The sequence below is a fragment of the Odocoileus virginianus genome, chromosome 17 (assembly GCF_023699985.2).
Source record: "Odocoileus virginianus isolate 20LAN1187 ecotype Illinois chromosome 17, Ovbor_1.2, whole genome shotgun sequence".
NCBI classification, from domain to species: domain Eukaryota; kingdom Metazoa; phylum Chordata; class Mammalia; order Artiodactyla; family Cervidae; genus Odocoileus; species Odocoileus virginianus.
Window position 1 is genome coordinate 15,612,978 of NC_069690.1, and position 27,108 is coordinate 15,640,085.

The 27,108-nt window shown below is 44.8% G+C and overlaps 1 protein-coding gene and 1 non-coding gene across 2 annotated transcripts in view; both read left to right on the forward strand.

Moving 5' to 3' along the window:
* Nucleotides 1–27,108, forward strand: part of ASIC2 (acid sensing ion channel subunit 2) — a 1,193,713-nt gene that overhangs the window by 677,065 nt on the left and 489,540 nt on the right. The gene's annotated exons all lie outside the window — the stretch shown is intronic.
* Nucleotides 25,545–25,617, forward strand: TRNAG-CCC (transfer RNA glycine (anticodon CCC)). Its single transcript has one exon. It is a non-coding gene; the product is annotated as a tRNA-Gly (tRNA).

Genomic DNA, 27,108 nt, shown 5'->3' on the forward strand with positions numbered 1-27,108 from the left:
CTTGGGAGAATGAAGCCAAGAGTTGGTGGGGGTGTGGGGGGACTTAGGAGTGAATGGAGGAGGCTTCAGAAAGGCATTCAAGTGTTGCTGGGAGGGGAGATGAACCTGGACCTGTAGCCAGAGGGAGATGTGCACTGGATCAGGAGCTGTTTGTTGTAGTTGAGTTGTGTCTTTCTTTATTTAAAAAAAAAAAAAATATATATATATATATATATATATATATTTGGCTGCACCAAGTCTTTAGTTGTGACATGCAGGATCGCTTCAGCACTCAGGATCTTTAGCTGTGGCCTGGGAACTCTAAGTTGCGGTATGCAGGATCTAATTCCCTGACCAAGGATTGAACCTGGACCCCCTGCATTGGAAGAGCGGAGTCTTAGCCACTAGATCACCAGGGAGGTCCCAGGTGGTGTCTTTTGAATGGTGAACACACTTGGAGTAGATTTAAATGCTGGTGCAGTGAACCAATAGAGAGGCAGAGGCTGAAGGCAGAAGAGAGGGATCACTGGGCAAATAGTGTTTCTCAGACACTTGTTCTGGGCCCAGGCCTGCTGTAGGCACAGCAAGGACGAAGATGGATAGACTCTTCCTTCTTGTGAATGGCTTGTCAATGAAACCACCCCTTCACCAAGGGAGAAAATCTGGGGATTCAGAGCACAGGTTGAAAAGGGGAAGGGGCAAAGGGGAAGGTGGAAAACAGCACAAATATGGGTTAACTGGTAAGTGTTGTGCCAGGCAACTGAGGCAGTTCTTACTTGATGGCTTTCGTTTCCACTTTGAAGCAGAAGCAAGGTCATCTGTTGGGACTTATGGGGGAGGACAGGAAGGGGAAATTTGCATGGAGAGGAATGAAGATCTGAAATAACCACTATGAGGAATGAACATGCGTGGCAGAAGGGAATGGCCCAGGGTGGCTCAGAGTGAACACCATCCCAGGCCTGGCAGGGAGCAGATACCATGAGTTCGCAAAGGGACACGCCTGCAGTATCAGCCCTCAGCAGTCCAGGCAGAAGAGGAGATAAAAAGAGTTTAGTTGACGTGCAGCTGGAATTTTGCAGAACAGGCACAGCCAGTGAAGGCAGTGAGCAAAGGTGGACAGCTGATGGGATGGGCGAGTCCAGGCCAGGGAAGAGGAATGAAAGACTGGATGACGGCACAGTTGACAAGTCAAGGACTGAGGGCAACCTTGGAAGGAGAACCACATGAGGAAGCACGTGGGAAAAGAAGAGGAAGGAAAAGGCCACAGGAGAGGGGGAAGTGTGGATGTCAGACTCTAGGGGCGGAGCTTTCCCTGGTGATGGTCAGTTGTAAGGTGTGGCCTGGGAACTGGTGATGGAGTGAGGTTGAAGGAAGTCTTTGGAACTGAGGGACCCTACAGTCTTTCAGGAAGATGACTGGGTTTGGGGTGGGGAGGCAGAATGACTCAGATGCCTAAACTCTCATTACTGCATGACCAGGAGGCATTTCTAAGAAGGAAGGAAGTGGTCAGTGGCCACCTCCTATTGCCCTTATGAAAAGCCCTGGTTTTAAAAGGCATGACCTGTACCCAAGGTCCCACAACAATCACATCCTTTGCTTTCTTACTTCCCAGCTGCTATGTTCCACTGTCTCGTGGCCCTTTTTCAGTCCCATATTTATGAAGTTCTCTTATCCTTCAGGCTTCTACAGGCTCCGTCCCACTCTCTTTTCATGTCTGGCTCCCTCCCTTCCTTCAGGTCCCAAATGGAACTGTCACTTCTTCAGAGTAGACTTAGCCCCACCCCCTTCAAATTAGTTTAAGGTGTTATTATCACTCGTAGCACCCCGCTCCTTTTCTTGTATGCTCCCTCCTCTGCGAGACAGAGAACTCCACCTGGGCAGGAACCATGACATTTCTTTGTTCATATCACATTCCCAGCTCCTACCAGAGCGCCTGGAGTAAGATGGCACCCAGTAAACACTGCTAAATGATTTTAAAATGAAATAGGAAGATAGCAACCACGTCCTGATGGAACAATTAATCTGTATCACTTAACACATCCTCAAATGCCTCAAGTTCCCACTAGCCTCTGTGCCTTTCTCTGCCTGGAATGACCTTTGCCCTTTGCCTGGCTGTCTCCAACTCATCCTTAAGACAAAGCTAACTTCAAGCCAGAAGCCCTCCCTGACCAGCCCTAGTCTGGAATGCCATGGCCAAGACCTCTCCATTTGCTTGTCTGTCTCTTCCAATCAAGTGGGAAGTACTTGAGGACAGGGTCACGGTCATGTTTATGTGGATACCCAGTGCCTAGGATGCAGTAGGGCATGATAAGGACCTGATGAAAGAAGCCAATGCATGAATGAGTGAAGACTCTCATAAGTCAGATGTTATTTAAAGTATATGTTGCAGAAGATTAAGATCAAAAGAATTTAAGAGCCATATTAACCCCCTGCCTTCAATTTATAAATTAAGACTCTGAGTTCCAGAGAGAGGGATGTGGATAACAACAAGATCCTATTGGATAGCACTGGGAACTATATTCAGTATACTGTGATAAACCATCATGGAAAAGAATATGAACAAGAATATATTATATGTGGCTTCCCAGGTGTCTCAGTGGTAAAGAATCCACCTGACAATGCAGGAGATGTAGGAGATGCGCGGGTTTGATGCCTGAGTCGGGAAGATCCCCTGGGGTAGGACATGGCAAACCAATCCAGTATTCTTGCCTGGAAAATTCCATGGACAGCAGAACCTGACAGGATACAGCCCATGGGGTCACAAAGAGTCAGAGACCACTGAGCTACTGAGCACATGAGCACAAACATTTATATGTATAACTGAATCACTTTGCAGTACAGCAGAAATTAGCACATTGTGAATCGACTAGGCTTCAATAACATTTCTTTTAAAATGTTTGGTGCTTATGAAATCTCTATCAAAGCCACTCTTTTGAAGTCAAGTGTGGACTAGACATCATTACTTGACTCTCATCACTAGAAGGAAGCCATCTGCCAATAAAGTCTCTGAAGAATGTGTCCAATCAACAAAGCCAAAACAACAAATACTCACATGATGTTAAGTGGAAAAAGCAAATTAAAAAAAAAAACAACTATAATATAACGGCAATTATCTCCCTTTTTAGAGCAGAGATATCTAGCCAGCATGTAAAAACATGGAGATAGTATTACAGGAGAGAAAGAAGTATAATAGATGCCTCCATTGTAACTGATTGGAGAAGAAAATGGCAACCCACTCCGGTGTTCTTGCCTGGAGAATCCCGGGGATGGCAGAGCCTGCCGTCTATGCAGTCGCACAGAGTTGGACACGACTGAAGTGACTTAGCAGCAGCAGCATCCATTGTAAGTGTGATGTTTTATTTGTTGTTTTTTTTTTTTTTAAGATCTGAAGCAAAGTGGCAAAATTTCAACATTTATTAAATAGGATGGATATGTGGGTGTCTAATTTTTATTCTCTATACCTTTCTGTTTGCTTAAGTAGGTCATGATTTCTTCAGAATTAGCCAGGCAAAGCGGAGGAGGGAGAGCGTCTCAGGTTGGGGTCCAGCAGAGGTGAGATAGGCAGGTTCAAAGACCCAGAAGCAGAGGATGTTAGGTACGGGGAAAGGTCAATCCCGCAGCATTGATGGAGGTGGGAGATGGAGGTGGGAAGAGTAGGGAGAAGTGTAACAAGAAATGATGCTGGAGAGGCAAGAAAGGGCAGGCCCTGAGGGCTTTGCCAGCCATCCCAAAGAATTTGGGCTTTTCACTGAAGGCAATAGAAAGCCTCTGAAAGTTATTAAGCTGGGGCATGAGACTTGTGAGTGTTCAAGAGATGCTTGCTGCCATGGGGCATGGACGGAAGCAGGGAGATCAACTCCATCTCCCTGAATTTGAGATTGAAGTGGGGAGAGGGGGGAGTGAAATTGAAAGGAATGGTGGGAATCCACCCCTCCCTCCACTAACATCAACCCCTCTCCACTTGTCTTCAATTTTAAATGTTTGTGCTGGGTGCCTTGCGTTTGCCACCGCTCCCCACTGCAGTCGCTTTCCAGTCTTCTCCACCTCGCTCCCTGCCCTGGCCATGGTGGCCAAAACCAGAAACTCTTTAGCCTTGAGCTTCTGATCATGTCAGCTGACGGGGAGCATCAGAGGGGCTCAGGGGAGGAGGAAGGAACAGCTGGACGCCTCCCTGAGACGTTACCTCGGGCCGCCTGCTTGACAGGTCACTACTTCCCTCAAGGCGGCCTACTGTGCACAGTCCTCTTCCGGCAGGTCCCCGGGTCAGTTCCCTTTCTCCTCCTTGGTCCTGGGGGTGGTGACAGCCATGCTGCTGGTGGCTCCACCCACTCCTTAATAATTATCCTTTTTGCAAATAAGTCCTCCTTGAATTATCTTGCACTGTCTAAGGGACTCTATCTGATAAAATGCCACTGCCCTCCATCAACTCAATGGCAGGGGAGAAGTCCAATGATTCTTATTTATGTGGCTCTCTGCCTAGGACCTGGACGAATTTTGCGTGACCAAAACAGAAGTGATGAATAAATGAAAAAAATATGGTGTTATGAATGAGTGGATGCATGAGCTGCTCTCTTAGGATTATAAATGGAGAGTGTACAGGTCTTGGACTCTTTGGAACAAAGAAAGTGGTGATTCCAAAAGAAAGGAAAAATAGGAAAGGAGAAGGGATTCAACATTTCTGGACTTCCTGCAACTCCACAGGAACAGTGCTACATTCTCCACTTATTCCTCTCATTTTATACTGAAAAATGGAATATTTCCTGCCATACCAGTAAACAAAGGATGTCACAGTCATCAGCAGCTGCAGCCACTATGGATGGTGAGCTGGTGAGCCCTGAGGGGACTCAGGAAGGAAAAAATACCTGCCAAATAGCAGCCATCAGGCTGCAGCCACTCCCCACTGTGAGCCCTGAGGAAGCTCAAGATGTGAAAACACAGGATACTGGCCCCAAATAGGTTAGGTACACATCAGAGATTTCAGCCTGCCCAGACTCTGGCATCCTCTCATACATAGACAGTGCTAAATTCCTTAACTTGGGATATCTGGTTTTCTTTTTTTTTTCAATTTATTTATGTTATCTTTTGGCTATGCTGGGTCTTTGTTTCTTGGCCTAAGCTTTCTCTAGTTGCGGTGATTGGGGCTACTCTCTAGCTGCAATACATGGGCTTCTCATTGCAGTGGATTCTCTTGTAGAGCAGGGGCTCTAGGCTGGCTCAGTAGTTGTGGCACCTGGGTTTAGTTGCCCCATGGCATGTGGAATCTTCCATCTTCCTGGACCGGAGATCTAGCCCATGTCCCCTGCATTGGCAGGTGGATTCTTCACCACTGGGCCACCAGGGAAGTCCCACGGTTTAATTTATAATGATCTTCTGATGTTTAGACCACCTGCCTTTTGTTGCAAAATCTTCTATATAACTTGGTTCCCCTCCCCATTACCTCCTCGGAGCAGTTTTCTTTCAGGGTTATTAGATGCTGAGTGCAGGGTTTAAGTCCTAACAACTTCCACCAAATAAAACATAACTCTCAACTTTAAGGTTGTGAATAATTTTTAGGTCCATAGTGCTCACCAACATCATGGTGCTGCTCTCACAGGCAGGAACTGGGGGTTCAGAGAGGTTAAGGAACTGACCCAGCACAGTATTCTGGTCTTCCGTCCATGTCTCTGTGTCATAGGCAAATCTGAAAGTAAAGGAAGTGAAGCTGCTCAGTCATGTCTGACTCTTTGCAACCCCATAGCCTGTAGCCTGCTAGGCTCCTCTATCCACGGAATTCTCCAGGCAAGGATACTGGAGTGTGTTGTCATTTCCTTTTCCAGGGGATCTCCCTGACCCAGGGATCAAACCCTGGTCTCCTGCACTGCAGGCAGATTCTTTACCATCTGAAATCTCATCTACTTCCTAATTGAGCCTGTAAGCCCCAAGTAGGGCTCATCCTTGCCTGCTACACCCCTAAACCCCAGCCTCCCAGAGGCTGGCATTTCCTGACTCAGGAAGTGTCTTGTCTGGGCTGTCATTCAAAGCAAGGTACCTGGGGTCTAATCTCCATTCATTCTGCAACCTTCATCTCAGGCATAAATGTCATTGACATTATTACAGTGGTGGGCTGACGGCATGTTTATCCACCCAGTGCTTTTCAAACCAATTAGATGGATTTAGTGCTTGGATGAAAGCTCCGGAAATCAGCATTCTGGCCTGGAGAAAGAGCCAGACAAATGGATATTATTCCAGGGTCCCCCATGCCAGTCCGTGCCCCAGGGCCTCCTGCTGGAATCAAATCCTTCCTGTTCAAGAAATTAGGCTTTTTTTCTCTTATAGCCTAATCAGAGTCAGCAGGAGCCGAAGTAAACAGGGCAGCAAGAAGGTACTTACTGATTATTGCATGCCCATGGGCCAGCTCCACTGGCTCATTTATTTTTCACCACAGTGCGACAAAAAAGTTGTTGGTATTCCCATTCTATGGTTGAGAAACTGGGGCTCAGAAAGGTGAAGTACCTAGGTCAAAGTCACCCTGGACTAGAACCCAGGACTATAGGACTCCAGAGCCCCAGGCTGCTTGTACCCAACCCCATCCTCTCACCCAAACCATCCCCTGTCATTTAGCAGCTTGCTTCAGTTTCTTACCTCCTTTCTCACCCCTCTGAGCCCCAGGTTTCTTATTTCTTTCCTCCTCCAGGCAATTGTTCATGCCATTTGCACCTCCAGCCTTAAGCAAATGCCGAACAATCATTCCATTGCAAAAGTGTACAGGCTTTCCCCAGGCAGCCCTTTGGGAACAATCATGTTTACCTTCACCTCTTTGGGTTAAGACATTGCAGGATCCAATGAAAGGGCAAAAATCCGGCAAGGTTAAAAGAAGATAACCTTTGGAGCTCAGACAGACCTAGTTTCTAATCCCAGTCCTTCCATTTAATGACTATAAATATGCAAAACTCACTTCTCAGCACATTCATCTTCCTCTGTAAAATGGTACTGTAATATCTGCTTTATAAGGTTGCTTTAAAGATGAAAAAATGACCATGCAAAGTGCCTGATGCACAGTGAGTGTTTAGCAAGTAATACCAGTTAATAGTCACTGGTGTCAATTCCTGACTTTAGAACCATATGACTTTGAGCAAGTGACCTAAGGAATCTCTAAACCTCAGTTTTGTTCAGTCGCTCAGTTGTGGCTTACTCTGTGATCCCATGGACTGCCAGGCTTGCCTATCCTTCACTGTCTCCCAGAAGTTTGCTCAAACTCATGTCCATTGATTTAGTGATGCCATCCAACCATCTAATCCTCGATCACCCCCTTCTCTTTCTGTCTTCAATCTTTTCCAGTGAGTCGACTCTTCAAATCAGGTGGCCAAAGGATTGGAGCTTCAGCTTTCTTCCACTGAATATTCAGGCTTGATTTCCTTTAGGTTTTACTGGTTTGACCTCCTTGCTGTCCAGGGGATTCTCAAGAGTCTTCTCCAGCAACACAGTTCAAAAGCATCACGTCTTTGGTGCTTGGCCTTCGTTATGGTCCAATTCTCTCGTCGGTCCATGACTACTGGAAAAACCATATCTTTGACTATACAGACCTTCATCGGCAAAGTGATGTCTCTACTTTTTAAATATGCTGTCTAGGTTTGTCATAGCTTTTGTTCCAAGGAGGAAGCATCTTTTAATTTCATGGCTGCAGTCACCGTCCACAATGATTTTGGAGCCCAAGAAAATAAAATCTGCCACTGTTTCCATTTTTTCCCCATCTATTTGCTGTGAAGTGTTGAGTCTGGATACCATGATCTTAGTTCTTTGAATGTTGAGTTTTAAGCCAGCTTTTTCACTCTCCTCTTTCACCTTCATCAATAGACTCTTTAGTTCATCGCTTTCTGCCATTAGGGTGGTATCATCTGCGTATCTGAGGTTGTAGATATTTCTCCTGCCAATCTTGCCTCAGTATACTCATATATAAAATGGGGCAATATTGTCACTTTGTAGGCTTGTGAGGAGGATTTCATTAAATTAGATAATGCATATAAATTATTTAACACAGTACTTGGCATATAGAAAGTATTCAAAAGACATTTGTTGTTACTATCATTAGTATTATCAAAACCTGAGAGGTGTGATACATATTCATTCTCCTAATTACCATATGTTTCTTATGTTTATTCAGATGTTGTTATCCTCTCAAAGCCTGACCATTCTTTTTCTCCTTTTTTTAAATTGAAGTATAGTTGATTTACAATGTGGTGTTAGTTTCAGGTATATAGCAAATGATTCAGATATATTATATATATATATATATATATATATATATATATATATATATATATATACATACATATATATGTGTGTTCTTTTTCAAATTCTTTTCTTATAGGTTGTTATAAAATATTGAGTATAGTTCCCTGTGCTATACAGTAGGTCCTTGTTAGTTATCTATTTTATATATAGTAATGTGTATATGTTAATCCCAAATTCCTAATTTATTCCTCCCACCCTTTCTCCTTTGGCAGCCATGTTTGTTTTCTGTCTGTGAATCTATTTATTCTTTGTATATAAGTTTATTTGTATCACTTTTTTCAGATTCTATGTATAAGTGACATCATATGATATTTGTCTTTCTCTGTCTGGCTTACTTCACTTAGTATAATAATTTCTAGGTATATCCTTTCATTCTTTTTTATGGCTGAGTAATATTCTATTGTATATGTGTGTATATATATCACATCTTTTTCATGCATTCGTCTTTCAGTAAACATATAAGTTATTTCCATGTCTTGGCTATCGCAAATATTGCTTCAGTGAACATTAAGGTTCATGTATCTTTTTGAATTATGATTTTCTCCAGATACATGCACAGGAGTGGGATTGCAGGATCATATTAGCTCTATTTTCAGTTTTTAAAGGAACTTCTATGCTGTTCTTCAGATTGGCTGTATCAGTTCACATTCCCACCAAAGGTGTAGAAGAATTCCGTTTTTTCAAAATCCTCTCCAACATGTGTTATTTGCGGACTTTTTAAAGATGGCCATTCTGACTGAAGTGTGATCATTGTAGTTTTGATTTGTATATCTCTGATAATTAGTGATGTTGAGCATCTTTTATGTGCCTTTTGACCATCTGTAGCCATTCTGACTGAAGTGTGATCATTGTAGTTTTGATTTGTATATCTCTGATAATTAGTGATGTTGAGCATCTTTTATGTGCCTTTTGACCATCTGTATGTCTTCTTTGGAGAAATGTCTATTTAGAGCTCCTGTTCATTTTTTATTTTTTTTTAATGTTGAGCTATATGAGCTATTTGTATAATCTGGAGATTAATTCCTTTAAAGCCTGACTATTCTTGTGCAAAAAAGCAGTATCTCTTTCTCCATAAAACTTCTCTAAGCCAAAAATGAATAGTCCGTTTTATACACTGTACTCAGTACCCCTGTGACAACACATAGTATCATAGTTAGAACTATGCCTCTTCCACCGAGAGGTTTGAGGAGACCTGATCAAATCTAATTTATCTCTTCATTTCCAGCATCTCATCTAGTATTGTTTCCAGCACAAAAGACTTGATTCCACAAAAAGGAAGGAGAAAAAAGGAGAAAAATCTTTAAAAGGGGGAAAAAAAAAAGCTCTGTATAATTTAATTGAAATGCATGAAGATGTTGCTTCTGAAAAGCACCTCTGGTGAGATTAAGACTTTTCCCGAGGGCTGAAAGCAGGGAGCCGGCCAAGATCCACTGAATTAGTGAAAACCCACAATGCAAGAACTATGGTGTTGGATTCTAAAAGGCAGGCATCATCTGTCAACAGCTAACTTGTTCCAATGACCAAATCCCAGGGTCGGTCAGCTAGCTCACCAATTCTTTCCAGGTAATTTTTCCTAACACAAAAAGGGCTTGGAAGAGTTCCTTCACTCTAACTAAATTGCTCCCATGAACAATATTTTTCAAAAAATGAAGCTGATCAAAAACATGTGGAGAACAAACAGGACCTGAAGTCATTGGGCCAGTCTTTCCAGAGTGTCAAAAAGAAGATGGACAGATCTCCTGTTTTCTGAGCCAAACTGTCTGCTGCCACTAAACCATCGCTTTGCTGTGTGTCTGGTGGACTGCCCATAAAAAGATGTGGAACCAATTTCTAAAATCCTTGAGCAGAGCAGGCAGGATGCCCAAGATCCAGGAGCATTATACAGGAACATCCCTGAGAAGCAGCAGCTGGTGGGGAACTAGAGGCAGGGGAAGCAAGCACAGAGGCCAAAGATGGGGTGCTTGAAACCCCTCTGGGCTGGCCTTATGTCACCTGCAGAGGCCTGGTGGTTTCCAGGTGACTGAATGTGACTTCATAAAGGTCCAGGATGCAGAAGCATGAGTCTGCTTTCCAGAGCATTTCCTCATTAAGGGGACCTGTTCACTCTGGGTCTTAGCATCCTAGCCAGAACCACCAGAGCCAGGTGATGGCTTGAAGCCCTGCTACTCAAAATGATGCTGGGAAAGATTGAGGGCAAGAGAAGGAGATGGCAGAGGATGAGATGGTTGGATGGCATCATCGACTCAATGGAATGAGTTACAGCCACTCTGGGGAGACAGTGAAGGACAGGGAAGTGTGTGGGTGGAAGCGTGCTGTAGTCCATGGGGTCACAAAGAGTCGGACATGACTTAGTGACTGAACAACAATGATAACTCCAAGCATGGTCCCCAGACCTGCAGCATCAGCACCCATGGAGAGTGTGTTAGAAATGCAGGGTCTCAGGCTTCATTTCAGACCCTTCGAATCAGACTCTTTTGAGGAAATGGCCCAGGAATCTGCCTTTGAATAAGATCTCCAGGAGATGGTTAACCATGCTAAAGCTTGGGAATGGCTTAGGACTTGGCTCTTAACCAAAAACCCTCATCAGAATCAGCTGGGATGGTGGGGTAGCGGAGGAAATGGGGGCCTCTTCAATATGCAAACACCCAGGCTCCACCCCCAGGCACCTGAAACAGGGGACCTGAAAGGGATCTGGCCATTTGCAAATTATCTATATGATCCCTGGGTGCTTCAGACATACAGTCTTCATTTAGATGCATTAGTTTAGAGCCTTATAAACTAGTTAAGACCCAAACCCACAGTTGACAGTTTCTGAGCTGGATTCTACTGTGATCCTCAGTTCCAGCTCTTCTCCGTGGTCTAGCTCAGACACCAGCTGCTCCGTGAGCCCCTTCCTGAATCTCCTTGGTCGAAATAAATTTTTCCTGGCTCTGAGTCCATACTTCCATAAATATTAATTGGAAGGACCGATGCTGAATCTCCAATACTTTGGCTATGTGAAACAAAGAGCCGACTCATTGGAAAAGACCCTGATGCTGGGAAAGATTGAAGGCAGGAGGAGAAGGGAGCAACAGCGGATGAGATGGTTGGATGGTATCACCGACTCAATGGACACGAGTTTGAGCAAGCTCTGGGAGATAATGAAGGACAGGGAAGCCTGGTGTGCTGCAGTCCATGGGGTCACAAAGAGTGGGACACAGCTTAGCAACTGAACAACAACTGAGTCCATACAACCACTCCACACAAACAGTGCCTTTCAACTCTTACATCATTCCACCTTGCAGTTTGCAGTATAACTGGTTGGGCATTTGTCTCCCTGACTGATGTTAGCTCCCCAACCTGGCCTTCAAGCCCAAGCTTGTAGTCATACCTGCTTTCCTGGGATGCTTAGCACAGTGCCTGGCACATCACAGATAGGTACTACTTTTGCTCCTGCATTAAAAGTATGGAAAAATCCAAATTATCCATTCTCCATCCTCAAAGTTAAGTAGACAAGGAGAATCAACCATATTTTTAAAGGAAGGAAGGGCTTCCTTATATATTTCTATTATGGTAATAGAAAGGTTAGATGCTAACTCCCAAAGGAAGAATGACTGCTATTATTTTCACCATATTGTTCAGAACAGCTGACTCATTGAAAAAAGCCCTGATGATGGGAAAGATTGAAGGGAGAAGGGAAGAGGGCAACAGAGGATGAGATGGTTGGATGGCATCCCCCATTCAACAAACCTAAATTTGAGCAAACTTTGGGAGATGGTGAGGGACAGGAAGGCCTGGCATGCTGAAGTGCATGGGGTCACAAAGGGTCAGACACAGCTTGGCAACTTAACAACAGCAACAATTATTTGGTTAGATTGTGTGCTTGGTTCAAAGTCATAGCTAGTGAGAATCTAGAGTCTACAGCCAAGACTCTCCACCTCCCCATCTCCAAACCATGCTCCTCGAGTTCACTGGTCACTCTGCTGCCCCCAGAGGGGGCGAAGATGACTGGAGACAGGGTTTCTGCTGTGGTCCTTGCCTGTACACAGATGTCCCCTTCTTGCCGCTCTGGGGTGACTGGCCAGAGGTGAGGCTGGGAAGAATTTCAGAATGGTGTGTGTCCAGGCACTGGCGAGCTGGGGAGTCTGCAGGCCCTGAGGCCCAGGCGCACAGGCCACATTGGCACCCCTGCCTGCTGCCCCAGTTCCTAATTCTGCTGCTGCTGCTAAGTTGCTTTAGTCGTGTCCAACTCTGTGTGACTCCATAGACAGCAGCCCACCAGGCTCCTCTGTCCCTGGGATTCTCCACGCAAGAATACTGGAGTGGGTTGCCATTTCCTTCCCCAGTGCATGCATGCTAAGTCACTTCAGTTGCATCTGAGTCTGTGAGGCCCTATGGACAGCAGCCCTCCAGGCTCCTCTGTCCACAGGATTCTCCAAGCAAGAATACTGGAGTGGGTTGCACCTCCTTCTCTTAATGATCTCTGCCCTTTTGCTTGGCCTGGCTCCCTGCCCTGAATCCCAGCCCGCCTGGCTGAGACCCACACACTGTGTCTTGTCTACCCCGGTCTGGAGCCCCTGAGGCTGGACCCTGCTCCGGTGTCTGGCTCTAAGCCCCTCAGGGCGTCCATAAGCACCCATCTCTGAGCATCACCCCTGCCAAGAGCTTCCTTCTACGAGGCCCTGCCCTCCACTCAGGATGCAGTACCACGTGTCCAGCTAAACTTTCACACCATTTGATACCAACATTAACTCTTGGCCACCTCTCTTTTCTGCAGTCCAGGCCTCCTATCAGGATCTTTCCCCCCATTGCCCTGGCCATCTTCCTTTATTCACCAACTTGTTGGTTAAGCCCTGTATCCCTCATTCTCCAATCTGCTGCTAGCTGACTCCTGATCAGGCCATGCCCTGAGAAGGAGTAAAAAGGCATTTATTCTCAGCTTAGACAATAGTAATGCAATCAGAAAATGTGTATCTGAGACCTGACTTTGACTCTTACTGGCTTTTCATGACATTGAAAAAATGGATTTTTTTTTTATTCACAGTCTCTTTATCTACTTAAATGAGGAGAATATATATGTGTTTGTTATTGTTGTTGTTTAGCCCCTAAGTCATATCCAACTCTTGCTTTCCCATAGACTGTAGCCCGCCAGGCTCCCCTGTCCGTAGGATTTCCCAGGAAAGAATACTGGAGTGGGTTGCTGTTTCCTGCTCCAGGGGATCTTCCTGACCCAGAGATCAAACCCCATCTCCTGCATTGGCAACAGAAAGCCCATATGCTGCTGCGGCTGCTGCTAAGTCACTTCAGTCGTGTCCAGCTCTGTGCAACCCCATCCCTGGGATTCTCCAGGCAAGAACACTGGAGTGGGTTGCCATTTCCTTCTCCAATGCATAAAAGTGAAAAGTGAAAGTGAAGTCGCTCAGTCATGTCTGACTCTTTGCGACCCCATGGACTGCAGCCTACCAGGTTCCTCCGTCCATGGGATTTTCCAGGCAAGAGTACTGGAGTGGGGTGCCATTGCCTTCTCCGAGAAAGCCCATACATATATACACAGAAATACATAATTTAAATAATGTTGTGAAGAATGAGATTGCATATTTAAGTTATATCATCTTTATAAAGCACCATAGAAAATGTATGATGGTATTTTATTATTATTTATATTTTTTTAATGTTCTGAAACAGAGTAAAAATAATATTTCTGTCTCATAAGCCTTGTTTTAGAAGTATGTAATAAGGTTAAAGTGTTTTCAAATCAAAAGAACAGAAACAGAAGTTTTTTCTATTTAAAGGAGCTAACCTCAGTACTTGAAAGATTAATCTGGTAGGGACTCTTAATTTGTGCATAAATTAGTTGGTATTATATTTTGCCATCTGGGACACAGAGGGGAGAATACAAGGTGGTCTTTGCCTTTGAAATCACCACCATCATCTCTCTCTTCAGCTATTCTTTGATCACTGATTTATTTGTTCATTCATCCATTCAATAATATTCTGGAAGTTCAGAATTCACCCTGGCTGGGGAGTGATAGGGAAAGTAGGGAATGCAGAGTCACTCCTCTGGTTCTCAACAACACAGGCTCTGTATCCCTAACAAAAGAAAAAATCTATACCTTTGAGTTATCAGTCCTGAGAATTGAGGAAGAGCTAAAAGATAAGCCTAGAATCCTAGTCCTAGACAAGACCTGCCCAGCTCTCTAGTACAATACCCCTTACCTGCTTTGGGAGTTCATGGTTTTCCCACCTTTAAATGTTTTGATGGAAATGGCCATCATGTCACCTATTTTCCATCTGTTTCATCACTTTGATCATCATTTCCAAATTCACACTTTTTTTCCCAACATCCTTTTAAAAATATAATCCCATTCATGGAAAGAATCTGTTTGCCTGAACCCAGATCCCAATGCCCTGCTGCTCAAGAAGCTCTTCCGTAAATCTGTCTGTATCCTCGCTAGCTTAAGTCAGAGCACACTTCCTCTGGCTGCTCCTTACAGTCTTTGAGATTTGACTTTGGGGTTTCTCTGGTGGTCCAGTGGTTGGGAATCTGCCTTGCAATACAGAAGATGTGATTTGATCCCTGGTCGGGGAGCTAAGACCCCATATGTCACGGGGCAACCAAACCCTCTCAGCACAACTACGGAGCCCGTGAGCTCTGGAGCCCAGACTAGAGCCTGTGCGCAGCAATGAAGATTCTGCTGCTACCGCTAAGACCTGATGCAGCCAAATAAATAAAGAGTTTTTCTTCTTCTTTTTTTTAAAGAGAGAGATTTGACTTCAGCATAGCAAGAAGAATACTCAGGTATAGAACCTTCCTACGCATCCCCTCATAAGTCAGGCAGGAGGGAAGGGGGATAGCTCAGGACCAGAGAGTCAAGGGTCCAGCTTATGGTCCTGCCTTTGCTATCACTTCTTATATGGCTGAGCATCCATCCCCTCTCCTCTCTGGATCCCAGACCAGTCATACTTCAAGTGAGGGGTTGGCCCTTCCCAACTCTGGAATTTTCTAAGCTCCCTTGTCATCCAAGCCCACCCTACAAGTACCTTTCCCACAGTGGCTGAGGCATGTATACTTTCAGCCCCAGGAACACTTTTCCTGTTGAACAATTATGAAAATTCAGCTTTGAGGGGAAGTGCTAGAAAGCGGCCTGGTGTATTATTGCTCTAACGGTCCCCTGTGCTCCTAGTAAAAACAGACAGGGGAGAGTGGAAGCCAGCATGAAATATGGCCCACTTGTTTTTTTAACAGCCTGCTCCCTGAAGTTATCCAGGAACTGTCAGCTCCAAGTGGAGCCGCTGCATAAAGAATAGGGCAATTTCCCGTCTTTTATCCTGGTGTCTCAGGCCCCAGACATTCTTTTAATGGAATTCCATTGTATTTTTGTATTCAAATGGACTTGAAGGCAAACAAAACACTTATAGAGAGACATATCTTCCTAAGCAGAAAAGAAGTGTCTCCTTGTTGTTTGTTATTGCTGTTCCAAGTTGTGTTTGACTCTTTGTGACCCCATGGACTGCAGCATACCAGCTTCCCTGTCCATCACAGCTCCCAGAGTTTGCTAAAACTCATGTCCATTGAGTCGATGATGCCATCCAGCCATCTCATCTTCTGTCACCCCCTTCTCCTCCTGCCTTCAATCTTTCCTAGCATCAAGGTTTTTTCTAATGTGTCAGCTCTTTGCATCAGGTGGCCAAAGGATTGGAGCTTCAGCTTCAGCATCAGTCCTTCCAATGAATATTCAGGCTGGATTTCCTTTAGGATGGGCTGGTTTGATCTCCTTGCTGTCCAAGGGATTCTCAAGAGTCTTCTCCAGCACCACAGTTCAAAAGCATCAGTTCTTTGGTGCTCAGCCTCCTTTGTGATCCAACTTTCATATCCATACAGGACTACTGGAAAAACCATAGCTTTGACTATACAGACCTTTCTCAGCAAAGTGTCTTGGTACTTGTGAACTGTAGGAAATCATGAGTCGGGACTCCAGTGACTCAGGAAGGTCTGGGGTTGCTACCTTGTGCTTTGTCCAAGTGCTTAGAGGGTCGGGGGTTATCTGAGGGTTCAGTGTCAGTTTACAGGTGGTGAGCCCATAGCAGAGTTGGTTTCCAGGCACTCACTTACCAGTGTTACAGTATAGTGTATATTATGTTGGTCACTCAGTTATGTCCAACTCTTTGTGACCCCACAGATTGTAACCCACCAGGCTCTTCTGTCCATGGAATTCTCCAGACAAGAATACTGGAGTGGGTAGCCATTTCCTTCTCCAAGGGAGCTTCCCAAGCCAGGGATCAAACCCAGGTCTCCTGCATTGCAGGCAGATTCTTTACCGGAAAGCCTTTACCAGTGTCATAAAAACATTTAAAGAGGGGGGAAAAAATGAAAGAAAAGGCATGGGTAGTGTCATCAAGGAATCTGGATGAGGTTTTTTTTTTCATATTTATTAATGTATTACTTATTTGGCTTGGCAGTTTCTCAGCTGCAAATTTGGTAACTTTGATCTTCATTGTGGCATGCAGAGTCTTTAATTGAGGCATATGAACTCTTTAGTTGCAGCATGTGGGATCTAGTTCCCTGATCTGGGATTGAACTCAGGCTCTCTGCATTGGGAGCAAGGAGCCTTAGCCACTGGACCACCAGGCAAGTCCCTGGATGAGTATTTTTTCATTGAAATCTCCTATTCAAATGTCTTTTCCAGTTGTTGACAGCAAGTAGCCCCCATTTGGGTTTAAATACTTTATTATCTAGACCCCTACGCCATCACACAAGGGTACCTGGAGTGAGCGAGAGGTTTCACAGGATCTAGCTAGAAATGGAGTGCAAATCACCTGAGGTACCAGCGTCATTGAGTAAGTACCAATGGTCCAAAGACCTGTCTAAAGTTCCAAAGATGCAGACAGGAAAGGCAGGTCTTACTGAATGGGAAGCAGGCTTCAGAGTGAGGCGTCTTGGGATGGGGATAATGAGCATCAACAGGTATCGGGGCATTTGCTGACACATGCTGGGATGTGGCATGTGAAGACCAAGGATGGAATGCCAGGGGTATCCTGAGTTTCATAACTAGACTGTTCTATGATTTTGTTGACTTAAAAAAAAAAAAAGCACAACATGACAGTTACTAGTGTCGACTTAAAAATACAGTCACAGCCTGAAAGTAGAGAGTTATTTTATTTGATGGGAATGTTTAGGACCTGAGCCCAGGAGACAGCATCTCAGTAGTTCTGAGAAAACTGCTCCAGAAGGCTGGAGGGGGAGTCAGGCTATATACAAGTGTGCACAAAGGGAGCAGGCAGTCTGAACATCAAAGATTATTGTGAGGTAAGAAAAATCAGATATCAAATTAAGGAATGTAGCATTCTATGTATGGGAAGATGCAAGCTTCTGCGCTCACTGAATTCATCCCTTTCACATGCACCTCAGCTATCTGGGGCCAAATCCTGCTTCCTGGTTCATCTTAAGGAGGAGGGGCAAATGTGGCAGATGGCTGCTTCTTGCATACCCCACCCCTCATCCCCCTCATCTCCTAGCTCCTCAGCAATCACAGTAGAGGATGGCAGCATCTGGATCACAGGCATTGTGTTCCATTTCGGCAGCCCTCATTCACATCTGGAGGCCAGAAATCGCTGATGGCTGTGACTTTTCTTGTTTATTGATATGGCAGGAGGTATTTTCATTTCACGCCAGTTAAGTTTTATTGGGGGAAGAATGAGGACTATAGCTTGGGAGACAGCACATCAGATAGCTCTGAGAAACTGCTCCAAAGGGGTAGGGGGAAGGTCAGTGTATATGTATGTGATTTTCATGAAAGGGGAATACATACAATCAAGCACGGAATTTTTCACAGAAGACTTCTGCTAGTCACAAGCAGTGGCAGTCACTGTGATGGATTTTAGTGCTCTTCTCGATATGGAGAGATATGAGAATTGGGCTCATAAAATTGGCTGCTGAAATTATCTAACTATCTGAAGACCTGCCCTGCCAGCCCCTCTGCCCCCGCCCCCTCCAGCACAGAGTGCCTCATTTCTGCTCTCCACCATGCACTCCTTTCAGGGGGTGTTAAAAACCAGCAGCTGCAGCAGCACTGGATTTAATCCTTGTACAGGTAGATGGCAAGTACCCATGATGAGTGCCAGTTTGTAGTTGACAATTTGGTGCTCAGGTGCCTCTCAGAAGGGTCTGTAGCCAGCGGGTCAGTGGTGTTTTCTGAGGTTTCATTCCTTTTGTAAACCCTTCCCATGTGCCAGGTGTTGTGCTAGTTTCTGGAGACAGGAAGATGCATGATTCACCCTGCAGGGGAGAGAGACACATTCACAAGTCATGACTGTTCAACATCATGTGTGAACAGTGGTATCTCAGCGACATGCACTGGGGCTGGGAGAACACTATGGAAACACAGAATGAGAGGGCGGGAGCTCCAGGCCACCCAGGGCTTGGAGACAGACGTCACGGCAGAGCAGGCTTCTGAGTCTATTCTGGGTCCACAGATTCATCACAAATCCTGCGGTTGTCTCTTTTTTTGGCCCATAAGGACTGGAGCTCATATAGACAAAATTTCATGAAGTAAAGACCCCCCTGGAGACTCTCAGCTACCTGCCCCAGTGCCTGTAGATATTTTCTGAGACTGAGTCAGCTGACTGCCTTCTAGTTTACTGACTGATAGTCATTGGAAAATATTAGAGGATAGTGAAAGAATCTCTTTGCCTTTGGCATTCTTCATTTGCCAATATTTAGCCTGAAGAGTAAAGGTGGGAGGTGGTCTCTGTCACATGGCTAGATAGAAGAAAGAATGGTCATGGTATATTAAGATTGTTCTGTGGCTCCAACTATAAAGCTGCTCGGAAACTCCCCCGAGATGATTTGAATGGGGTACTGGACAGCAATCAGCGCAGATAGACAGATGGGAATCAAAAGAGTTGGTTTCATTTGAGCAGGAGGAATGGAGGGTCATAGTGAAGACAAGGTTCTAGGGACATGAATGAAATGTACATGCAATTAGGGAAGACCTAGGATCCAGGGATTTAATTCAAGAGGACTGAGCGAAATACAGTGTCAAGACTACCGTGCCATAGGAAGGCTCAGAAATAAGACCAGGAATCTACCTTTGAATCGCAGAAGTTGAAGATGATATATAACATCTCCAAGATCAGCACCAGGTCCAAGGGGAAGAAGGTGCCAGGAAGTAGGTGGGAGGCAGAGGCAGCTCAAATCACAAGCTGAGAAGCAGAGTGAGGTTCACCTGTTCTATCCTATAGGACCACTCCACCTCCCAGCAACCTGCAGGATGGAGCCCTGGTAGAAGGACCAGTAGGGGACCCTGGCTGTGTGATGGGGGGGCGGGGTGTGCTCATTGTGGCTATGACTTAATACTCTCACCAGAATCCAGTGTTTCAGCCATCCCCAGATACTCCAGAAATATCAGTGTACAATAACCACCAAATATTTCTAGATCATCCTTACCAAAGGGGAAGGGACATTGTAATATCTAATCATGCTGGATTTCTTGTGCAGAGCTAAGCCTGTTGGGGAGGGGGCATTATTTTGTAAAGGTAGGGCTTCCCAGGTGGTGCTAGTGGTAAAGAACCTGCCTGCCAATGCAGTTAGACATAAGAGATACGGGTTCGATCCTTGGCTTGGGAAGATCCCCTGGAGGAGGACATGGCAACCCACTCCAGTATTCTTGCCTAGAGAAACCCATGGACAGAGGAGCCTGGTGGGTTATGGTCTATAGGGTCGCAAAAAGTCAGACACGAGTGAAGCAACTTTGCACGCAGGTTAAGCATTATATTATAAAGGGGTGCCTGCATATAATAGGCCCAGGGTTGATGGGTGCCTTTGCTCCATAGTCATCCAGGGACTTTCTTTCCTTCTGTTTTAATGGCTCTGTCATTCACTAGAGCATTATCCATATGGTCAAAGCTAGACCTTTTCCACACCATCTACATTCCAACCCAAGGAGAATGAGAAAGAGAAAGCAGAGAGCAAGAGACCTTTAAAAAAAAATGATAATGTCCTAATCAAACTGTACACCATCTCTTTCACTCAGGCCCTACTGACCACAATTTAGTCTCATGGCTACACAAAGATATAAGAGAGTCTGGAAGTGAGTCTTTGGCCATTGTGGCCAGCTAAAACCTTGTAGGTTCTATTGCCAGAAGAACAATGGAGAGGACAGATGCTGGAGAGCCATGCTGTCTGCTACAGTGATTCTCAGTTGTTAATTCAAACTCTCACCTTTTCTAGGAAGCCCTTTTTGACCCCCAAAGCATAGCCCTTCTTTTCTGTTCCTTTCAGTTCAGTTCACTTCAGTAGCTCAGTCATGTCTGACTCTTTGAGACCCATGGACTGCAGCACACCAGGCTTCCCTGTCTATCAACAACTCCTGGAGTCTGCTGAAACCCATGTCCATTGAGTCGGTGATGCCATCCAGCCATCTCATCCTCTGTCGTCCCCTTCTCCTCCCACCTTCAATCTTTCCCAGCATCAGGGTCAGTTCTTCGCACAGGTGGCCAAAGTATTGGAGGTTCAGCTCCTCCTATGACACCCTGCAATTAACTCTATTAAAATGTTTCTTTAAATGGACTGAAATACTCTGTTTATTTGTCTCTCTTCTACTAAAGTGTGAGCTCCAAGGGAAAAATATATTTATATTTTTTCATCTTTGTTTCCTCAATACAGTGGCACATAGAAGTGTTCAATCAAGTTTTGTTAGGTGAATCGATAGATGGCTGGATCAATACATGTTTCAGTTGATGAGTGAACAGAACTAGGATATATCTGGTTCAGTCAAGATCTGAAGGTTTTCTTACGTGATTTACAAAAGGTACCTTCTAACGTAAAATCATATGTATGTGTTTATTTGAACAGATAAGCCAATGACTGCTTGATACGAATGAAATAGATAAGAGACAGGATGACTGAGGTATGCGATAGAAATAGCACACTCTTCTCATATGCTTGGCAGTAGATTCTAGAAGATGGTGAGCATTTGGAAAGCCTGGGTATCGGTCAACTCAGAGGTTTGATACTCTGGACAATTTCCTTTCTCTTGCCAACATGTGCCCCTTTTCATTACTCTCTTACTACCCCTAATTGTGCCGGGCAGAATCCAACTCAATTCTTTTCTCTGCATGGCATACAGGCGTGGGCCATAGCAGTACCAGGAGGCCGCCCCTAGGGAATATAAAAGTGTGAAGAGTGAATATGAGGATCTGGAAGACTCCCTGACTGGGGAATTGGGAGAGTGGTTATTCATATGGTTAAGATTGAGCCTGGAGGATGCAACTGGCAGGATACAGAGAGGAGCAATGAGGGAACACTTCATAATTCCTCACTCTCCCCTGAGACCTGGGCAAAACCGGCGTGTTGCAAACTGAAGATTTCAATACGTGGATCTAAACCTGGAGGAGTGTTAAGTGTTCATTTCCAAGGAATCTAATCCCACTCATGGCTTCTTGATGCTGTAAACTTTACATTTGGGATTCTTCTAAAAAACCAAGTGCTGGAGGGCAGTGGAAGTGGGCTGATGACATTCTAATATGGAGCTATGGAGATGTATGTTACAGAAACCAGAGTGTCAGACTGGGAGGAGAAGGTAAGATGATTGAAGAATACAACAGACAATTATCGTTTGGGCAAAGGAGAAGGAACTGAGAAAAGCTGAGAAAGCTCTGGGCGATGAAATTGGCTGGATGCTTGATAGTTCCCAGTGGGAAACAGTCATTGGCTCTGCTTCTGGAAATTGTAGTCATGGAATACGGGGGTTGTGGGAGATGTGAGAAGCCTCCTGTCAGATTAAACTGAGGCTCTGTCACTTATCATTCTGTGACCTTGGGCAAATTACTTAACCTTGGAGTGCCTCAGTCTTCTCATCTGCAAATGGAATTGATGACAGTACACTCCTCATTGGGTTGTTTGGGGGGTCTCAACAAATCATAACCTGTAAGTTAATGTTTAGCACATATTCTCCATAAACATCGGTTTCCCTTGTGGCTTAGCTGGTAAAGAATCTGCCTGCAGAGTATGAGACTTGGGTTCAATCCCTGGGTTGGGAAGATCCCTGGAGAAGGGAAAGGCTACCCACTCCAGTATTCAGGCCCAGAGAATTCCATGGCCCATATCGTCCATGGGATTGCAAAGAGTCGGACAGGACTGAGCAACTTCCACTTTTACTCCATAAACACTAGCTCTTCCAGAATCTGCAATGTTGAAACAAAAAGCAATAAAGACCAAAGAAAACACCCTTGGTCATTAGTTTTCCCCATTTCTGTGGATAAGAGGACCATTTATTCCATAATCTCCCCTCTTTGCAACTAAGAGTAAAACTGGCCCAAAATAAAATAAACGAATCGACTTAGGTAAGTGAAGTATCCAGAGCTGGTTGTGGCTTCACTTGCAGTTTTTTCCAGAGAATCATACTATCATCAGAGCCAGCCCTGTTTGTCTCTATTCAGCGTCCTCTGCGTGCCAATGTCACCCCCAGGATGCCACCCATCAAGGAAGCCGAAAGGACTGAACCAGTTCCAATCAGCTGACTTCAGAGAACGACACACAGGGGAAAGATGAGGGTTCCTCTTCCACCAGTTCTGGTGGGGAGAACGGTGGATTCCCCACCCCCATTCCCCTCGCTGGTGCCTTGTGTATCATTGGCCCAAGCTCCCAGGGATAGGACATGCTGATTGGCTCAAGACAATCTGAGCTCACCGTTGAGTTGAGAGTGGGAGCCATACCCAAGGCTAACACTAGGGGGCAATGGTTCCCCCAAAGCAAATCTGGACATTTCAGACAGTTATTAAAAAGTGGGAAACAGGTATGTTGGAGGCAAGCAAAAGAAAAAAAAAAGTCTACGAGAGTGTGTAAGCTATTATGTGGCCCCTTAGCCACAGAAATCTGAATAAGACTCTGAAAGGTAGCAAAAAGCCTCTAATTTTAAAAATAAAATCTTTTCACAGTCCCGGGATAAGAGGGTTGTAAAGAATCTAACCACAAATCTAGGAAGAGGTACAGATGAACTTATTTGCAAAGCAAATTAGAGTCACAGATGTAGAGAGCAAACCTGGGGTTACCACGGGAGGAAGGGGGGTGGTGGGATGAACTGGGGGGTTGTGACTGACACATGCACATTGCTATGTATAGAATCGGTAGCTAATGAGAACCTACTGTATAGTACCGGGAGCTCTACTCAGCGTTCTGTGGCGACCTAAATGGAAGAGAAATGTTAAAAAGAGTGGGCATATGTACGCGCATGGATGATTCACTTTGCTATACAGCAAGAAACCAATGTAACACTGTAAAGCAACTGTACACCAATAAAAATTAATCCAAAAAAGAATCTAACCACAAACCAAGGCCTCAATGAACGTGGTGCCATCTATTATCCTTACTGCTCTAGAGAACAGAGTCTTGATACTTCCCTGGCAGCCGAGGGATTAACACTTCACCTTCCACTGCAGGGGTGCAGGTTTAATCCCTGGTGGGGGAGCTAAGACCCCACATGCCAGGAGGTCAAAAAAACAAAACATAAAACAGAAGCAATATTGTAACAAATTCAATAAAGACTTTAAAACAGGGTCCACATTTTTTAAAAAAAATCTTAAAAAAAAAAAAAGATGAGACGCTCCATTCCCCATGGGAAAGTCACTTCCCAACTCTTAGGCCACTTTGAGGTGGCAATCCACAGGTGCCCTCCCAAGGCTGGAAGACAGGAAGAGAAACGGCTTGGAGGATCCAAGCTGGCCGGCCAGCTGCTGCCCCTGAGACGAGCAGGGACTGTGACCCCATCCCCATGGGCACAGCCAGCCCTGCCTGACATTCTCTCCCTGCACTGGGGAAGGGATGCTCCGCCCCCAAGGCTCAGCTTATTATGGAGAAATATGGATTCATCACCACTCACTTCCTGCTAGGCGGGATATTGCTTGGAGCCAATCTCCTCTCATCTCTCTGCCTGGACGCCTTCAGCCTGTCGGTATGCAGAGCTCCTCACATTTCCCTTCAGAAAAATCGAACTAAGACAAAGGGAGGAAACGTATTTAGCGCTAAGGATGTGCGCCGTTTCATTTTTCTGTTTGAATCTATTGCTGTTTAATGAGCTAAATATTCGCGGGCTGAATAAGAGGCACTGATCTTGTGTGCGTCTCCCAGGAGGCGGCCTCTGACCCAGCCAGCGGATGGGAACCACTCAACCTCCCCGCAAACATGCAGGATACTGGAGGAGGGCAGGGATCACTGAAGATGTGGACAGATAGCAGGCGAAGAATCACTCATGGCTGACCCTGCATCCACCGAGCAGGCAAGAGACTTAGCGAAGGCAAAATAGTGTCTTGTTCAAAAACACTTGAGTAATGGTAAGTTCCTGGGTCATCACAAAAAAAAAAAAAAAAGAAAAAAATCCCAAACTGACGAATAAGCTAGAGATAATGAGATCACAGGAATGGACAGGTTGCTTTAGAAGTCCAATCAGAAGAGGCTTTGTCTGTCTCCATTGGCAACCCGGAAGCTGGCTGAGGAGGCCAGGGGTCTTGCTAATATTGATACATCAGCTCCCAGAAGGCTTGGTTGGACAAAACTCTTGGTTTTGCATAGGTTTGAGCTCCTCAGTTATCCTGTTATTCAGTCGCTCAGTCATGTCCCGCTCTTTGTGACCCCATGGGTTGTAGCACGCCAGGCTTCTCTGTCCTTCAACATCTCCCAGAGCTTGCTCAAACTCATGTCCATTGAGTCAGTGATGCCATCCAACCATCTCATCCTCTGTCGTCCCCTTCTCCTCCTGCCTTCAATCTTTCCCAGCATCAGGGTCTTTTCCAGTCAGTGAGTTCTTTGCATCAGGTGACCAAAGTATTGGAGCTTCAGCTTCAACATCTGTCATTCCAATAAATATTCAGGACTGATTTCCTTTAGTTATCCTAACTCTCTTGTTAGGATAATAACCTTTTCTTTGTTATTAGAAAAGGAAGTTCTAAAGTTGTTACATTCTTCAGCTTCTTCACCAAAGGAGCGATTTGGAATGAAACAATTTTACACTGGAAAGGATCACAGAAATACTGTGACTCAACCCCTTCATTAATGGATAAAGATTTCCAAGCTCAGATAGAAAAAGTCATGTGGCCAACTGATAGTTAACCCATGATCAGTAATAATAATGCTATTTTATGAGAGCTGGCTGTGTACCACACACTGTTTTAAATGCTTTATGTATATTCAACAGTTCACGTCTCCTAACAAACTCATTTTGTAGAGGAGGAGACTGAGGCTCAGGAGTATTAACTAACCTATCTGAAGTCCTATAGTCAGAGAGTGTTAGAGATTGGATTCAAACCCTGAGCCAGGGACTTCCCTGGTGGTCCAGTGGCTAAGACTCTGTGCTCCCAATGCAGGGGGTCCAGGTTCAATCCCTGGTCAGGGAACTAGATTTCCACATGCTGCAACTAAGACCTGGTACAAATAAATAAACAGATAAATATTATAAACAGAAAGCAAAAAAATCCCTGGGCTCGACCTCATGTCCACTATGGTTTTGGCCTTTCAGTAAAATTCATTTCTTCTGGCTTCCAGGTCAAACACAGTAAAAGAATCAAAATGAAAGAATCCAAGAATCAAAATGAAAAAAAAAATCTTTCCCTATGGATCCTGAAATAAGTTATGTTAGCTGATTAAAAAGAAAAAACAAGGAGCATGAGACCTCCTAGCCTTTGTACTGCATATCCAAAGCTCATCCTCCAAAGACCCTCAAGATACTCTCATCTCTCCTTTACTCCAGGGCTTTCTCCAGGAGCCCTCCCTCCCAGCAAACCACCCAGCCTCTTGTTTCCCAACCAGATCCAGAATTGTGAAGCCTCTTTGCACAGTCCAGGCTGGTCCCTCCATCTGGAATCTCTCCTACTCCATCCCCTACCATTGACTTCCTACTTATTCTTGAAACTCCAGCCCCAGTGATAGCTCAGCTATGAAGATCTCAGTCATCACTCGATCAGGATTAGATTGCTACCCTTCCTTCCCACAAAGCGCTTTGTCCTCTATCACAGAATGTGTGTGACTCTTTCCTCTGTTATGATTGGCTATGGAAGAGCAGTGGGTAGTGGTTGAGTGGTTGGGTACAGGGTCTTAATGCCAATAATGCTTGACTTTGAGATCTAACTCGGCTACTCAGGAGCTGTGTGGCCTTGGGCAGATTACTGAACTCTCTGCTCTTCCTTTTCTTCACCCATAAAAGAATAGCATTGTTTACCTTAAAGGATTCTTATGGATATCAAAGGAGATAATGTGTGCAAAGTCCTTTAGCCACCATCTTTCTGGAAGTCAGCTGTTTATACATCTTAGCTCTTATTGTTGTTGAGGTTGGCCAGCGCCATCAACATCACCATCAAAACCACCATCATCAATGTATTAGTAATGTGCATGCTTGCAGGCTCATTCACTTAGTCATGTACCTCTGTAGCCTTGTAAACTCCTAGAAGTCAGGTCTTGTTCATCTTTATGCCTGGCCTTTAATAAGTGCTTAATAAATGGATGCAGAATTGAATTGTTGAAGCAGCTATTCAATCTGCAGTTTGTTACGTTGGCTCTGGTGATAAAGTGCCTTTTGAAATCATTTGCCACTTGCTTGCAACCCAGTTGGGTTTTGAGCTCCATAAAGTTTGGTATTTCTCCCTGTAGAGTATATAGTCGGTATACATACACTCAGTATATGTAAAAGTATTTAATGAATGCTTAATTCACAGACTTCTCAAAGTTCATAAGATGCTCAGGATGTACACCCACTTATTTTTTCAAAAGGCTATGGGATAAAGTGACCATGGCAAAGCACGTAGTAGTTCTTGAACTCTTTAAAATGGCTGACATTTCAGACAAAGACAAATATCATATGATATCGCTTATTTTTGGAATCTAAAATATAA